Raw genomic sequence first — 17,282 nt, forward strand, 5'->3', positions numbered from 1 at the left:
CAGACTGAGCTGGGCCGGCACATAACCACTAGTTAATATGTGACCAAGTACGAAACAAAAATACAGAAAACCCAAAAAAAAGACATATAACATATAACATCCAAGAAAATTCATAGCAACCTTGAGGTCTCATAAAATACATTCTTAGGTCATACATTCAGTGTGTAGCTTATAAAGAATGTGACATACTGCAACACTCAGATAAATATGTGAGGTAGACTAAAATGAGAACTACTCTTAGGGTTACAAAATAATAAAGAAAACGTTGCTCACCCCCTTTAGACAGGTGTGGTACATTCACGCTTGGAGTCTCCCCGAACGCGGTCACGAGGCACACCGTAGGTGTGCAAGTGCATCTTATCTTGGAGTTTCTTAACACGCCTGTAGGCGGAATAAGCAATCACGGCCGTGATGAGCCATTCCATCCCCAGGGCGACCAATGTGCAGATTAAAGTCGTATAATCTGTGTCAATGTAGCGTCTTGGGCGTCAAAGTAAGTTCACGCGGGGTTTGTGTGAACTTAACAAATTTGGTTCCTTCAATCAGTAATTGTTGGTCAATTTCTAAATCGAAGGCAAAGTTATAACCCTGGAAAGCGTCCATGATCTCAATCTCTGAGTCATGCTGTTCGAGGTTGAGATGATGGAGTGCCAGGTTTCTAGTTCAAAGTGGAAATGCCTACCGTCCTTTCAAATACCAATGTTCAGCATCGACTTAAACCTATAGATGTGAGGTGTCACAATTATGGGAACATGTAACAGGAAACCGAGTTCTAATTTTTCTGCATCAACGTGAATGGGAATTGCACTACCTAGGCTGTACGCTAGGTGGATTTGTGAAAGGTGCACAGTAGAGGGGTAGCAGCTGTCAAGCTAACTTTGAGCAGGTCCAGTGGTACCAAGTACGGGGAAATACGACTTTCAACCAAGCTGTCCAGCGTGGAACTTACTTCCCTGAGCAGGTCCCGCATCAAATCTCTCACCACTCGTGTGTACACAATATCCTGAGGTATGGTTTCAGACAAAGTCTTGATTGCACGTAGAGATTCATTAAGCAGAGCAGAGTGTAGGTTGACAGTAACATGAGTACCCTGTAAGGTTTTAGTAAGTACTTCCTGTTAGCGTTCTAGGAGGAGTTTCTCTTGGTTAGTGAAAGTGACGGCGGGGGGGGGGGGGGGGGGGCTGGTTCTTTGTCGGTTAGTACATGTTAGTGGGTTAAACGTGCACTTCCCCCCCCCTTTCCATTTCCATGCATAGAACTATGTAGAGACTACGTCTACCTCCTGCGGGGAGTCTGGTCTCTGTACCCGCCGGGACGGTTTGACGTAGGGTTTGATTTGGTTTGCATGCACCCATTTGTAGACAGGCTCCTGTCTCGCTTTGGTGATGCGTAACCTGTATGCAACTGGAGAGAGTTTTGCCACGATCTCAAATGGTCCTGACCAGCAGGGCAGGAACTTCTTAGGTTTGCATGCCGGTTGGGCGAACCGAAAGTAGAATACTTTGTCACCCACCTCGTATTCGCGGCTGGTTGTCTTTTGGTCGTAGTAGGCTTTAGCGCCTTCTACGTTGGTCTCCAGTTTCTTCTGAGCGTGCGCGAACGTAGCTCTGAGGTGTGTTTTCAAGTCTGCCACATACTGATGAGCGGTATAGGCAGTGGCAACACTGACATCCTCTGGGTGATACAGGAGGTGCAGTGGTAGAGTCATCAGTCTGCCGGTCATCATCTCAAAGGGCGTAACCCCAGTGGATCGCTGTGGAGTGGACCGTATGGCCATCAGGACCAGAGGGAGCTTGACGTCCCAGTCCTTCCCAGTGGAGCAGACGTACTTTTTGAGCATAGAGACGACCGTGCGGTTCATCCGTTCGACCTGTCCGGATGACTGTGGGTGATAGGGGAGGTGGAATCTCACTTCCACTCCCAAAAGTTCAAACAGGGACGTCATTACACTGGATGTGAAATGAGTTCCTCGGTCAGAGTCAATGCAGAGTGGAAGTCCCCATCGACTGAAAACGTGGTTAATCAGCAGTACAGCGGTTGTGACGGCTGTATCGTTTGGCGCTGGAAGGCACTCAACCCACTTTGTGAAACTGCAAGTTACAGTTAGCATATATTTGTTTCCTCTTGCCGATTTGGGAACCGGTCCAACCCAGTCGATCTGCACGTGGGACCAAGGGAAGGTTATTCCCCTGCGTTGCAGTGGTGCTCTAGCAAGCGGCTGGGAGGGTTGAAACTGGGCACAGACGAGGCAGCCTTGGACATAGCTGTGTACGTCCTTGGACATCGACGGCCAATATGCTACTTCTGTCAGTGACGCGAGGGTAGCTTTTGCTCCACGGTGACCTCCAACCGGAGTGTCGTGGGCGTAGGCAAGCATCACTCCTCTGTGGTCGAGTGGAACAACCCAGCGCGGCGGGCTGTGATCGTCACGCATGTAAACTAACAAATCGTTTTGTAGTTTCAGGTGCGCGAGTTGACGATGCAGGGTTACCAAATCTTGGCTTGCACCAATAGGTGGTGATGGTTGTTTAGACATCGGGCCCTTTTGGAGGAGCTCGCGGATGAGCTTCAGGTCAGGATCTTGTTCCTGCATGGTGACTAGGTCCGCGTCATGTGGTTTTCTGCCTAGAAACACGGGTACCCCAATGTTCTGAGGTTCGTCTGCCTGTTTAGCATGGCGACGAGTAATCGCACAGACCTCGTGAACGGCCTTGGGAGGAAGCCACTCGTCTTTGAATTCCCAGCAGGTTCCCTGGTCAGCACCGAGCTTAGCAAGGCGGTCAGCTTCGTCATTACCATCTTTCTCCGGACCTATGGTCCTGGAGTGACCTTTGACCTTTTTCCAGTAGACCATTATGCCTTTCTCAGTGGTGAGCAGATCACACGCTAGGAATAACTCCGAGTGTTTCACGTCTCTGTTCCTGGCGTTTTTCATGTGGTTCTCCTTCCACATGGGGAAGTGAGAGATGAAGCTGTGTCTAGCGTAGTTTGAATCAGAGCAAAGGACGATTTGAGTGATGTCCAAGGCTGCCGCCTGCTGGAGGGTTATCAACACTGCAGCAATTTCGGCGTACTGACTAGACTTTTGGCCCAACCGGTAGTGATTTGGTTGCTTAGTGTCACAGTCCACCCAAACGACTCCAACCCCGGCACGGAGCTGGCCTTCGTGAAGGTAGGCGCATCCGTCAGTGTAAACTTTCGGAAGCCCTTGGCAAACATTCTCATCAAAGTAGCGATGATTGGATGCGGTTGGGTAGACTGCGGCAGGTGTGTCCAGGGGGCCCATGACGGAGTCAGAGTCACAGTGCTGGCAGCCTGCTAGCCCTTGTCCTAGCGCTAGCTTGGTGTTCTGACCATACTTGACCTCAATGTTGTATCCTTGGAGCACCATCATCCATGTCGCAATGCGGCTGTTTGACACTCTTCCTTCGCGCAGTCGCTGGCTGTTTAGGAAGGTGACAGGCTGATGACACGTTTCAATGATCACTTTCTGTCCACCGATGTAACTACGAAAGTGTTCGACGGTCCAGACAGTAGAGAGGAGAGCTCTCTCGCAGTCTGAGAACTGGAGTTCCACCTTGCTCAGAGGCTTGCTGGCGTATGCCACAACTCTCATGTCCTGATCGTGTTTCTGCTTCAAAGCAGCGCTCAGGCAGTGAGAGGAGAAAGTCGCCTCTATGTAGAACTCTTTATCCTTGTCTGGGTAAGCCAGACAGGGTGCGGACGCCAACTTCTGTTTTAGGAACTGGAAGGAGAGTTCTTGGGGTCTGTCCCACACGAAAGGTGTGTCGTTCCGAAGCAGCTCAGTGAGGGGCCTCACTGTTTCAGCGTACTCCTCAATGAACTGCCTGGAGTAGTTGCAGACTCCGAGGAAGCTCCTGAGTTCAGTCAGATTAGCTGGGGCTTTGATGTCCTGAATGGCTCTAATGCGTCCCGCTTGGGGCTCGACTCCATTAGGGCCAACCAGCAGTCCAACATACTCCACTTTGGTTCGACACCACTGTCCCTTGAGAATCGCCAATTTAGCTCCGGCGTCAGCGAGCTGTTGCAGCACATGACGGAGCTCAACCAGGTGCTCCTCGAAGGTTCGGCTCCTCATCAAGATGTCATCGACATATATGAGGTTCCCTCTAGAAGCAGCATCTGACATGGCTTTGTGGAGGAAGATGTTGAACTCGGCAGGTGAGTTAGAGTAGCCAAAGGGGCAGCGGTTCCAAGTATATTGGCGATTTCCAAAGGAGAAAGCCAGTTTATACTGGTCCGCCGGCTCAACCTTCATGGTCCAGAAGCCGTTGGCTACGTCAACCGTAGAGAAGAAACGAGCATCTCTGACTCTGGCTAGCTCCTGATCTAAATGGATCATAGGCCACCTGGAGAGAGGTACTTGTTTGTTCAGTGCACGATAGTCTATGGTGAGACGCCATTTCCCAGTCGGTTTCAGAACCGGCCAGATGGGAGAGTTGTAAGTGGAGTTACACTCTCTGGTGATGTTTTTCTCCTTCAGCTGATCGAGGATCTCCTGGATCGACTCATAAGCAGCGAGGGGAATCTTGTACTGACGTACAAAAGTAGGAGGGGCATTCGGGTTCGTCGGAATGCGAACCGTGTGCAGGTTTGTGAGTCCACAGTCCAGGGAGTCCCTGGATAAGATGGACTGAAACTCATAGAACAGGCTTCTAAGCGCTGCTCTCTGCTCCTCTGACTCCAGCGCATCCGCTTTGTCAAGCTGCTGGCTGACTTCGGCCTCGAAGCCGTCATAAGGTTCAGAGGAGGAGGGTCTCTGGTGTTCCGGGCTTTCAACCGGTGACTCAGAGGGTTGAGTATTTATTGCAAAAACCGTTAGACACTGACCGCCGTCAGTATCTAAGGTTGCACTGCAAATGGGTTCCTCAGGAAGGGCTTCATGCCGCTTGATGGTAATCATTTGTGAAGGGAAAGTACTGAATGTGTCTACACCAACCTGTCTGTCGTTCAAGAACAACGGAAGTTGTCCGATCACGGGGACTGAAAGTTCAAAGTCATGGAATGAGCTATCTATCAGCATGCCCAAGGGCTTTCCTGCCGGCATGTGGATAGGACTCTGGGTCGGATTTTCGACCAACAAGTACGCAGAACGATTGTTCAGCTCCAAGAGTGGCGTGCCACAGACGGCTAAGTTGAGCTCCAAGAAGTGTGGTGATGGCTGGAAGAAGGTCTGTGTGCCTGGCAGTTTCTGATGCTTCATCAGAGTCAGACGAACAGGCACTCCTTTGACCAGTGGGGGCAGAACCGTGCTGGCCTCAACCACTGCACGGCAGGCCTGTGGAATGGTCTGTCCGGACAGCAAGTGTTCACGGCCTTCTGAGCGAGGCTCAGAGGAAGGTGTGGCCCGGGCCCAAAGGACTTGATTGCAAGTGTCCAGCTGGGCACCTAGTCGAACCAGCAGATCTGCTCCAATGAGTGCAGGTGGATCAAGCTGTGGTATGATGCTGAATGTATGTGTGAGCTGTCTTGCTCCAAGTTGGATAGTCAGAGAGCAGACCTCTTGCGCATTCAGGAGCCTCTGCGGCCAAGTAGGTGACAAGAGCCGATGGCTACGTGTCACACTGACCAGAAGGGGGTCCTGACGCAGGTGTTCAAACGTCTGCTGGCTGATGGCTGACTTTTCAGACCAAAGAGCAAGGCGAGCATCTGAGATGTGGGTGCAGTTGATGGTAAGACCACCAACTATGTGTGGTGCATATGGCTGCAGGCTGACGTTCTTCAGCGAGCAGAGAAAAGATGAATGTGTGCAGAACGGAGTTCCAGGAGCGGTTTCATGCCTTTGCAGGCGGACATCGTCTGTGGGAGCTGTAGGGAGGGGCATGACCTTGGAACAAGGGTTTTGCGGCTCACTTATGCTGACTTCAAGAATGGAGGATGGTCGGCTGCTATCTGGGTTCCAGGGCTTAGGTGTGTCCACCTGGGCCCACAGTTGACCCTTCTGGCAGTCGATGAGGGGAGCTAGACGTTCAAGCAGGTCCTGACCAATGAGAAGTGGTTCAGTGTCTAGCTGGCAGACATAAAACGGGTGAACCAGAGTCATGTCTTGGAAGGTGATATCCAGCCACGCCCGGTGAGTGATACACTCCCGGGTCTGGGTGTAGCTGGTGATTTTCAGGTCACAGGGCTCTACCTGGACTGGTTTCCCGAGTGACCGCATGGTGTCAGATACGCGATGGAACAGTGTGGAGCACATCAGGGTGATTTCTGAGCCGGTATCCAGCAGAGCATCAACCTGTATGCACCCACCTACGTTGGTGCTACAGTACAAACGGCGAGCATGATCATGGTTTGTTAAGTCACCAAGGAACTTCAGAAATTTAGTATCAGGTTTCTCTGGGGGGTAGATTTCAGGAGACTCCTGTGATCTACCAGTAGTGTTCCCCCAGCTGATCAGGTAGGTCCTGGCCACGCTGGGAGGTTGAGCCACGCCTAGTCATGCGGACGTTGGCTCTGGGTCTGGCTTCTTAGAAGCAGACTTTGGTGCAGGGGTCTCATCTGCAGATCTCAGCTGTTCCTTCTGTTTAGCTAGGAACTGCTGAAACATCTCCTGGAGGTCGGCTTTGGTCAAGTACTCACCTGCGGACTTGTGTTCGGGACCTACCTGTGAGCGGCGCTCCTTAAACCTTCCACTGTTCCGACCTGCCTGCCGTTGGTTTTGGTTGGGCCACTTCCTGTCTGATTGTCCAGACCTAGGCGGCCAATCAGCACCCCCCTTCCCCTGTCGAGGAGATTGGGACTGCTCTTGCGGTTTAGCAGGTCTAGGTTTAGCAGATTTTGGCTTAGTGGGTGGAGCTTCTGTGCCTTCGAGCTCCAAACGCGGCTCGGCGTCGGGAGCTAGGTGCATGACGCGGTGATGTGCGTCAGGCTTTTGGGGCTTTCCGCCGGCTTCCCAAGCCTGTTGAGCGTATCTCCTAATCTCCTGAGTTGTCAGTTTTTTCATCCGACAATACATTGAGACTTCGGAGCGAACACACTCGTGCAGGTTGTGAATGAAAAGGGATCTGAAGGCAGGGTCTTCCTCGAGCCCAGGGCCGTTTCGACCTTGGAAATAAGCACTTTTGAGTCGGCGATAATACTCTCTGGGGGGTTCGTTCCTCCCGTGTTTGATGGAGAAGGCCCCCATTGTAGCTGACGCAGAGTCTGCATACGTGGCGTATTCATCTCTCAACGCTCGGCAGAGCGAGGAGTACCGATCTCGAATGTCAGGTGGTAGAGTTTCCATGAAACCATGCACCGTTCTAGATGTGGTTTTCCAAATTAGCTTGAGCTTTTCCCTTGAAGAAGGTGCTGGAAGATCAAGCAGACAACGTTCTATCTCCCTGAGATAATCGTCGACATTGGATTCATTGGTGTTAGGATCAAAGCGTTCTATATCTTTAGCTAGCGATTCAATTTGACGTACACGGAGCCCTGACTCACGGTACGGCGCGTCATCCTCTGACTCTGACCCACGGTCTGTCTCAGAGGGCGCTGGATATCGCTGGTGTGCTCTGGGCTCCCAATGTTGACTCCTGGGGCCCAAATCGGGGTTTGGCATGCTGTGGCGGGCTGCTGGCACGTCACGTGGGTGTCTTGGGAGGTCCTCCTCCCGGGGCACGTCTGCGAAGTGCAGCCTGCGTCTTTCAACTGGGGCTTCTGCGTAATACGCTCTGTCCGGGTACAGACTGGCGTATGATGCTTGGTCATGCAGCTGGTTACCGGCATGCCGAATACCGGAGTAGCTAGGATGGGTGGATGGCTGAGGTGCAGCTTGGGGTGCATAACCCCAATCGGCACCTTGCACCCTTCGTGGACTGGGGGAGCGGTCTAAATAGAGGTGCCGCTCAGCTGGTCGACTTCTCACTGATTGAGAAGGCCGTGAAGATGAGGGTGGTGGTCCAACCTGGGGTTCGAGGGCAAACTGCCCTCGGCCCCTAGATGGTCCTGAATGCCCTATAGTGTGTGTAGGGAACGGGGCCGAAGGTTGGGACAGATAAGCTTCATCTCTCCCCTGCGGCGTGCGTCCGTCCAGAGAGTCCCACACCACATACTGTTGATTATCGTATGGAGACGTATCAGGAGGTAGCCTACCTTTACGGCGGGACGGCGGTCCCTCGCTACCTTGGGTGGAGGAAACCAATTGGTCTTTGGCGATCGTCCTGGGCGGACCCTGGTTGGCTTTGCCGGCTTGCTTTCGTACCGGTGTGGGAGAGCACTCTGGCTCAGCCTCAGAGTCACGGTGTTCCCCCCCTTCCCACTGTCTGTTGTCATCAGCAGAAGGGGGCGGGGTCTTCTCCCCATCTTCCCCAGAATCGGTGCTGTCTTCCTCCTCGTCATCCTTCTGCCTTCCATTTTGCTGCCTTTCAGCTAGCATGCTCTGGAGCTTCATGATCTCTCGATCATGTTGGAGTTCTCTCTGATAGAGGATCAGGGCTAACTTAGCTAAGTGAACCTGGATTGGTTTTGTACCATCCGGGTTTTCTATTTGATCAATTACAGCTTCTAGCTCGACGCTACGCTGTTCTTCAGTGAAATCCCTAGAAGGGTAGTCGGGTTCTCGAGCAACCGCGACCAGTTTGGACAATATTTGTCCAGAAAGTAGGCCAGGTTCATAGTCGTGGGCCGCAGCGCCACCTGGTTGCTGGGAGTTGGTCAGTTCACTACTCTGTCCCTCCATTTAACAACCGAACCAAAAATAGCCTAGTAGAGCTTCTGCAGATAGCTCAAACTGCACCTTTTGGCAGCAAACTGCTAGCTTTGTAGCAGAAAAACACTAAATTAACCTTTGTGCGCACAGGTTTTAGCGTTTTAAGATTGCACGGAATGCCGTGACTGACGCTTAAAATACTATTCCTTTCAGTATTTTAGCAAAAGCTGGTGCGTTGCCGTAGCAACGTCTTACAACACTTGCAGTGTTAAATATGCTAGTTATTCCTTCAGAATATTAGCAAACAGGGTGTTATCAGTCTTTGAGTGAAGGTTTCAGTTAGTTATAATAGCCACTGTGAGTTAAAGTCGCTAAATTAGCAGTTAATTTTAGCCTAAAAGGGTTAGTCAGAATTACTTACACACTGCACCTTTAATGAAGAACTGAATTTTAACCTAAAAGGTTAACCAGAATTAATTACACATTGCACCTTTAAGGAAAAACTGAATTTTAACCTAAAAGGTTAGCCAGAATTAATTACACGTTGCACCTTTAAGGAAAAACTGAATTTTTAACCTAAAAGGTCAACCAGAATTAATTTACACATTGCACCTTTAAAGAAGCACTGAGTTACTGGTGAGAGTTCGATGCAGCTTCCTGCTCAGCGAAATCAGCACCACTCTGTTGCTGGTTCAAGGCTGAACAACTGATTATTTTTAATTCAAGCTCTTTGGATTTATTTGTTTGTTTGTGCCGGATAGAAATCTCTGTGTATCCAAGCCTCACACGGCCGCACCAATTAATGTTGGGGTTATTAGGAGCGAACAATTAGTAAGCTTTAACTTACTTTTGGATTCTTCAATAAATTCTGTAAATATGTAAATATTTACTGATTTATTAATTAATTAAGATATTCTTAGATATACGGGGCACCATTCCCCTTTAACCGGGGAAAAATTGAATCCAAAACTCTTATCAGTCTTTCTTGAAGTTCGTAGAATCCTTGGAGCAGAGACTTCTCTTCGACACAACAAAGCTACTGGAGACGAAAATCTGAATTTTATAACGTTTAATTAACAATTTGTCAAATGAATAAACAGTGGCATAAATGAATAATAACCATGTGATATAATAAAAGGATGTATATTCAAAATAATGTTCAAGGTGTTTGTGTGGTGTGTGTGAGTGAGTGTGTGTGTGTGTGTGAGATGAATGGGTCTTTGTTTCCCCAGAGTAGGTGGGGGGAGTGAGCTGTGAGTGTGTGTGGGGCTCTTCCCCTCCCCTCGCATTCAACAGGAGACCTGGATGTGTAAAGTTTTCTACTTTCCCGAACACTTAGTGGCTTAGAATCACAGTAAAACTTAACTCAAACACTTCAAAAGTTAACAAACAACAAAAGGGTCACTTGTAAATTATTTAATCTAAAAGGAGTCGGCAGCCTGGCCAGAGCTGACGACTAAAGATATTAGCGATGATCAATAAGCAGTTTATTCTTTCAAAATGACCCGGCGGACGTGTTTTGGGAACGAAAGAGGAAAACACGAAGCTACTTTTTAAGCAATAGCGCGGTTTTATTGCTTATTCTGGACTATAGAGGAAACGGGAGAAGAAAAGGAGAGAAAAAAATGAGTTTTATGATCACCAGATGAGCAGCAAGGCGTCCCCGCTGTTATGATTTGACGGTTCTCCGTTTTTCTCCGCAGTTTTCAGCGTCATCCGTCGGTTTGATGCTTTCTCCGTTGTTTGGCTCCACGTGTGTTTCTCCACGGGCTGGACACAAAGAGAACGAAGTTTCTTTTGTGCTGAGTTTGACAACTTACAGCGTCTCTGAGAGCTGAATGGAGCTCCGCTCGTTCCCAGTCAGGTCCCGATGGAGTTGAGTGTAGTTTCCAGCGGTTGCGTGGGCTCAACTTGGCACTTAGAGCTTCCGCGTGCTCAAGTTGTCGGAGCGTTCGACAAGCGTGTCCTTACCGCCAGGTATCCTGGGCAAAAGAACGAGGATTCTTTGTCTCTGCTGAAGATTTATGGTCTTAGTTCGCGGGAAAAGCTCCACGGCTTCCCGCACATGCGCAGAACGTGTTTCTGGTATTAGGCGGTGACATCACCCAATGCTTCCGTGTGCAAAGCATCATGGGAAATGAAGTTTCTTGGCGCTGATGTGATTATTTGCTTTTCAGAGCAATTTAAGCACAGTCATTTTGGAGAAAATCACTGCATAGTAATTTCCTCATGAGGTCAGACCCTCAACACAGGCGTTTATGTATTCTTTGACGTCTCTATAAAGAGATGGCCACCAAAACTTCCTGCGGATAAGAGCCAGGGTCCTGCCGATGCCAAGGTGGATGGAAAATCTGGCAGTGTGGGCCCAATGAATCACTGAACTGCGAACAGTGGAAGGAACATAGGTCATGTTAGGAGGTCCGGTACCTGGGTCGGGGTCTGTTCGTTGAGCCTCCAAAACCTTGTTTGTAATGTCCCAGAACGCCAAACCAACGATGCAGGATGACGGTAGAACAGTGGTGGGCTCTGTGTCCTTGTCTGGAGCATATTGGCGAGAGAGGGCATCCGGCTTGACATTCTTGGACCCTGGTCTGTAAGAGATGACAAAATTAAATCTAGAGAAAAACAGTGACCAACGGGACTGCCGTGGATTAAGCCTTTTGGCCTCCTTGAGGTAGGCTAAGTTCTTGTGATCAGTCCAAATGATTATAGGGTGCTCTGCCCCCTCAAGCCAGTGACGCCATTCCTCCAGAGCCATTTTGATGGCCAACATTTCCCTATCGCCCACGTCATAGTTTTGTTCAGTAGGTGTTAAGCGACGGGAGAAGAAGGCGCAGGGGTGAAGAGTGTGATCAGCTGGAGAGACCTGTGAGAGGACAGCACCCACTCCTGTATCGGAAGCATCAACCTCAAGTGTAAACTGGGAACAGGGATCTGGACGGGAAAGAACCGGAGCCTGGGTGAAGTGAGTCTTGAGAGTTCTGAAAGCTCGGTCTGCCTCAGAAGACCAGGAATAAGGACGTTTAATAGAAGTCAGCTGGGTGAGAGGTGCTGCGATCTGGCTGTAGTCCCTTATGAACCTGCGGTAGAAATTGGCGAAGCCCAGAAAACGCTGTAACTGTTTGCGTGTAGTGGGTGTTGGCCATTCATTAACAGCTTGATCTTGTCGGGATCAGCCCTCAACCTCCCTCTCTCAATCACAAAACCGAGGAACCTGACTGAAGACGAATGAAATTCACATTTCTCAGCCTTGACGAATAAACGGTTTTCGAGAAGTCTTTGTAGAACGGCCCTAACATGGTGGCGATGTTCAGAAACAGAACGGGAGAAGATGAGAATGTAATCGAGGTAGACCGTAACAAACTTATTGATTAAATCACTGAGTACCGAGTTGACTAATGACTGAAATACAGCTGGGGCATTAGTGAGGCCGAAAGGCATGACCAAGTATTCGAAGTGGCAGAGTGGGGTCTTGAAGGCGGTCTTCCATTCATCTCCCTCACGGATCCGAACCAGGTGGTAAGCGTTTTGCAGATCTAGTTTGGTAAAAACGGAGGCGTCGTTGACTGGATCGAAAGTGGATGACAGCAAGGGGAGTGGGTATCGGTTCTTAACTGTGATTTGGTTTAGAGCTCTGTAGTCAATGCAGGGACGCAGGGAACCATCTTTCTTAGTGACAAAGAAGAACCCTGCTCCCAGTGGGGACGTGGATGGTCTAATGATACCAGCGGATAGAGACTCAGAGATGTAAGTTGACTTGGATTCTTGTTCTGGCTTAGAGAGGTTATGCAACCTGCTGGATGGTAGTGTGGCTCCTGGCAGAAGGTCTATGCAACAGTCAAAAGGTCTGTGGGGTGGCAAGGAGGAGGCATGGTCCTTACTGAAAACCAGTTGCAGGTCATGGTACTCGGGAGGAACTCCGGATAGATCGGGCGGTTCAGGAATGTAGTCCGTAGAGCCTCCTACAGGAATGGGTGCAGATGACAGACAGTGAGACAAACAGAATGTACTCCATGAGGTTACCAGACCCGAGCTCCAGTTGACTTGGGGATTTTGAGTAGCAAGCCATTCGTATCCCAGGACGACTGGTGACTGTGGAGAGGGAAATGCATAGAAAGTGAGGACCTCATGGTGATTTCCAGAAACAAACAGGTTAACGGGAACAGTACGGTGTGTGATAGTAGTGAGGGAGCTTCCATCCAAAGAGGATGCTTCTAGAGGTGTAGCCAGTGGTTCAGTGGGAATCTTCAGCTGTTGTATGACCTTAAAATCCAAAAGGTTCCGTTCACAACCAGAGTCTATTAACGCCGTAGCTGCTAGAGTCTTCTGATTGTAGGAGACTGAACATGATAGGGAGACCCGGGACTTTAATTCTGAACAGGCACCCACCAGTAATCCCAGGGCTACTGGCGGGCTCGATCTTTTGGTCGAACCGGACAGGTTTGGACCATATGACCCCTCTGACCACAATAAAGGCAGAGACCAGCAGCTCTGCATCTCTGTTTTTCCTCAGGTGTGAGTTGAGCCCGTCCTATCTGCATGGGCTCAGTGGGTTCTGAATAAGGAGGAGTTGGTGCTAGTGGTCTGGGGCTTTGAGGTGCAGCAACAGGAGGGAACCGGGGACCGAAGGTTCTAGGTCTCTCCTTAAGGCGTCGCTCAATTCTTGTGGCTAGAGTTATGAGGGCCTCGAGGTTCTCTGGTTCCTGGCAATAAGCTAGGACGGAGAAATGTGTAATTGGCGAAAAGCCCTGTCAAGCTGGAGCAGATGCTGATTAGTAATAAGTAGTTGTTCCATGACTGACTGAATGGAGTTTTTGTGCTGGGCTGACGTGTCGGATAATGGGGGCGGAAGTGATTCGCTCGTGGGTTGGGACGTGTGGCCGGTTGATTCTGTCATGATCTCAGGAAGCTTCCTGACCCACATGAAAGAATCACCACAAGGCAGGAGGTAAGAAAATATGAATTTGATTTTATTAAATGAAAAAATAATAATAACTAATGAAGCAGCTCCAAACGGGTGCTGGAAAAGCCAACGGGAACTAAGGGCGAACTTAGACGAAGCGGAAACCGGGTCGGGGTCTAAAAATAGAAACAAACACACAGTGGTTAAACCAGGAACGAGAGAACCAGATACAATAGAGGGAAGGGAGGTCTTACGGAGCCAGAACAGTGGATGAATGTGAGGAGAGGGTAGGTCAGGTCTGGTCGATGGAGAATTAGGTTGAGGCTGGATGGATGTGGTTGACGAATATCCAGAGCAGGTGAACGGCGGAGAGCAGATGACCAGGGGAGAATGAGTGGCGAGGCTGAGGTACACACTCCAGGACAGAAGAGAACTCAGGCTGAGACTTGGTAGTAGATCCAGGTGAGAGTATCAACCGGCGCTGGAGTGTGGACACGCCACTCCTTAAATCCCCTGGCCTTGCTGATGGGAAATTAGCAGCAGCTGAGGCTCTCCGACACGCCCACCTGCAAATAGATTCAGAGGGAAAAAAACAGCAGACTCATGACAACCGTTAGCATTAGTAACTTCACAGCATGGCAGAACTCCTTCAAGCTTGTGTTAAGCCTACTTTATACTTCCTGTCAGTGTGGTTCTTTTGCCTTATCAAACACAAGAGAGAGACAAGTTTTGTCCAAACACAGCGTGGGGCGTTTATTTACACAACTCATCCATACATTACCAACACCTCGTGGGACAGCGTCCAGCCTCGATCTAAACACCTCGGCTGGAAACCTTCTGCAAAAGCCCTCTCTCCTACACCACGCAGCATCAGTTATACTCTGCTGCTGCCGCTTCAACCCCCACCTCCCTTTGATTCTGGGAAATGATGGGGTGCTACTTTCACCTCCTAATATGGTCAAAAGAAGTTAAGACTTACATAAGCTGGACTGAACAACATGTTGTGGAGCACGTACGCAGCAGCTGGGCTTGATAAGCAACATGTCAAATTGCACGTACACATGACACTGCTTTTAGCTCCTACAGATCCCCCCCATGGGGGTGTCCACCCCATAAACAAGCTGGCTACAAAACATATAACATAACACATAAATGAATGTTAACATAAACCAGTAAATGGGTGTTAAATGGCAAAATGACAAATACACTACAAATGTCAACCAAACTATATAGGTATATATGTAACGACGAAGTAACTGCAAACCAACACTTGGATGAGTACACAAAGTAAGTATCAGCTTCAAAACACAACATGGAATGTGACGTCTTTAACCATCTCAGTAACACATCAAAATGCATGCGCACACTGTAAGAGGGCGAAAACCTGTCCGCTGTTCTTAACAGGAAAAATTCCCCCTTGACCTCCTGGCCCAAACAGGACGATCACATAAAGCACAGAGTGAGCATACAAGTCTAGCCTAAGTATATGGCAGACATTAGGTAACAGTGAATTAACAAAAGAACACACATAAGAGAAAATGAACTGATGAAACCTTTCAACAGAGAACAAAAATCATAAGTATGATCGAGCATTAATTACCCTTAGCAATATTGCAACCAGTAACTGTACGTGAATATGCAATCAAAAATACAAACTCATGTGAAATAAATGATTGACGTGGATACGAATGAACGACTAGGTGATGTCGATGTGACTAAACCTACAAAAAAGTTAAACACAACAGTAGGTGTAATGAATATACTTGATGTAACAACACAACTGCTCAACCGAAATAGAGAACGGAGTCAGAGTCCCAGTTGCAGAACTGAAAAAAAGAAACGGAGTGAAGAAAACACAAGAGTCAAGTTCAGTTTTATTGATGACTGCTGCAGGGGTCTTGTCGCTGGAAGAGGACTTTGAGGCCGATTCCTTAGTCGAGTACATGTAACCACAACAACAACATTTCTGATGAGACGCAAAGATCACTCCACCGCCGTCCCATCAGCCGTCCCGTTCTTCAGGCACATTGGGTGTTGTGCTGAGTCCATTGCAGCCATTTCCATTTGCACGTATTGAGACGACGCAGCAAGGTTCATTTGGGCAGCCAGAGTTCGCTCCCACAGTCTCCTCACAACAGGTAGGATGCAACATGCCAATAGAGAAATCAGAATTAGTACTACTATTGCACTAATTCCTGCTTTTACCAAAATAGCTCCCCACTGACCCAATTTGAGGGCTAAGGAGTCTAAGGACCAGCTTTCCCTGCCTGCATTCTCCCTCAGCTCTATCTTTAAATCTTTCAATTTCCTCATTCCTTCAGTAAATGCACCATCAGGGGCCGTGTTACTTGGAATGTAGGTGCAACATTCTTGCCCACTGGAGTTCAGAAACTTACAGAGCCCACCTTTCTCGGCCAGCACCCAGTCCAAAGCCTGGTCGTGCTGCAAAGTCATTTTGACGGTGGCATGAAGTTGTTCACCCAAGAGGCCAAGGTTATTTACTGTGTAATTTAAGATTCTTTGTTGATTAAATTAAACATAGTTGATCCATTACACATTCTTATTTATTGTTACCCAAGGAAGAATCAACTCTAAACCTGCTATTACCTCATCTCTTGCTTGAAATTCTATGGGAATTCCTGTTGGCAGTCCTATGGTGTTTAAATGCACTTTATGATCAAACACATCATACCTCTTTGTCCTACGTCTATTGGTAGTCTCCAACTGAAGTAATTCACTCACACCTTCATGCAAGATAGTCACTGGAACTTTCATACGTACTAGCGTACACAACCCAACCCAAAAACTTGGCAAAACATTCATTAGAACATCACCACCACACATCCAGTAGCTGTCGGCCACTGGAATGTCTTTGTTGACTGTTTTGATTTGTTTGTTCCATTTGTGTTCTTAATTGAATGACCTGGAATCGGGTTGTGGGTGGAGCTACACACCTGTGAGAAATAAAAGGGCTGCTCATTCACAAAAATAAAAAAATTGCAGGCCAAACGCAAATACGACTGTGTGTCTATTTGTCCTCCGATGCCGGTTTCCAACTCTTATTCAGCATGGCTGCGCCAACAGGTTATGGGCCCAGTAAAGAGTTTGGAGGCCGATGGAACCGCTTATGTTTTGACGGAGATGAAAAGAATTATGAACTGTGGGAAACAAAATTCCTAGCGCATTTGCGCCTGCTTGGCTTAAAATCCATCATCCTGAGTGACGGTCCAGCTGCAGATGATGATGAAGAGGACACCGAGGATTCCAGCAAAAATGAGGAAGCATATGCTGTTCTAATTCAGCTCTTGGATGATAAGAGTTTGTCTCTGGTAATGAGAGACGCTGCAGATGATGGCAGGAAGGCGCTGCGGATCCTGCGCGACCATTACGCAGCAAAAAAGGGAAGCCGCGCATCATCAGTTTGTACACAGAGCTGACTTCTCTCCAAAAGGGTGTGAATGAGAGCGTCACAGACTATATTATCCGGGCAGAGACAGCTATCAGGGCACTGCGTAATGCGGGAGAGACACTAAGTGATGGTTTATTGACAGCAATGATTTTTAAAAGGCCTGCCTGATGCATTCAGACAATTTTCTGTTCACATCACGCAGAGTGATGAAAGCATAACGTTTGCAGACTTTAAAACAAAGCTGAGGAGTTACGAAAGCACAGAAAAGTTTGGTGCTTCTGGGTCAGAAGAGGACAGCGTGATGAAGTTGAGGGGAAGAG

Source organism: Nothobranchius furzeri, chromosome 7 (genome assembly GCF_043380555.1).
Source record: "Nothobranchius furzeri strain GRZ-AD chromosome 7, NfurGRZ-RIMD1, whole genome shotgun sequence".
NCBI classification, from domain to species: domain Eukaryota; kingdom Metazoa; phylum Chordata; class Actinopteri; order Cyprinodontiformes; family Nothobranchiidae; genus Nothobranchius; species Nothobranchius furzeri.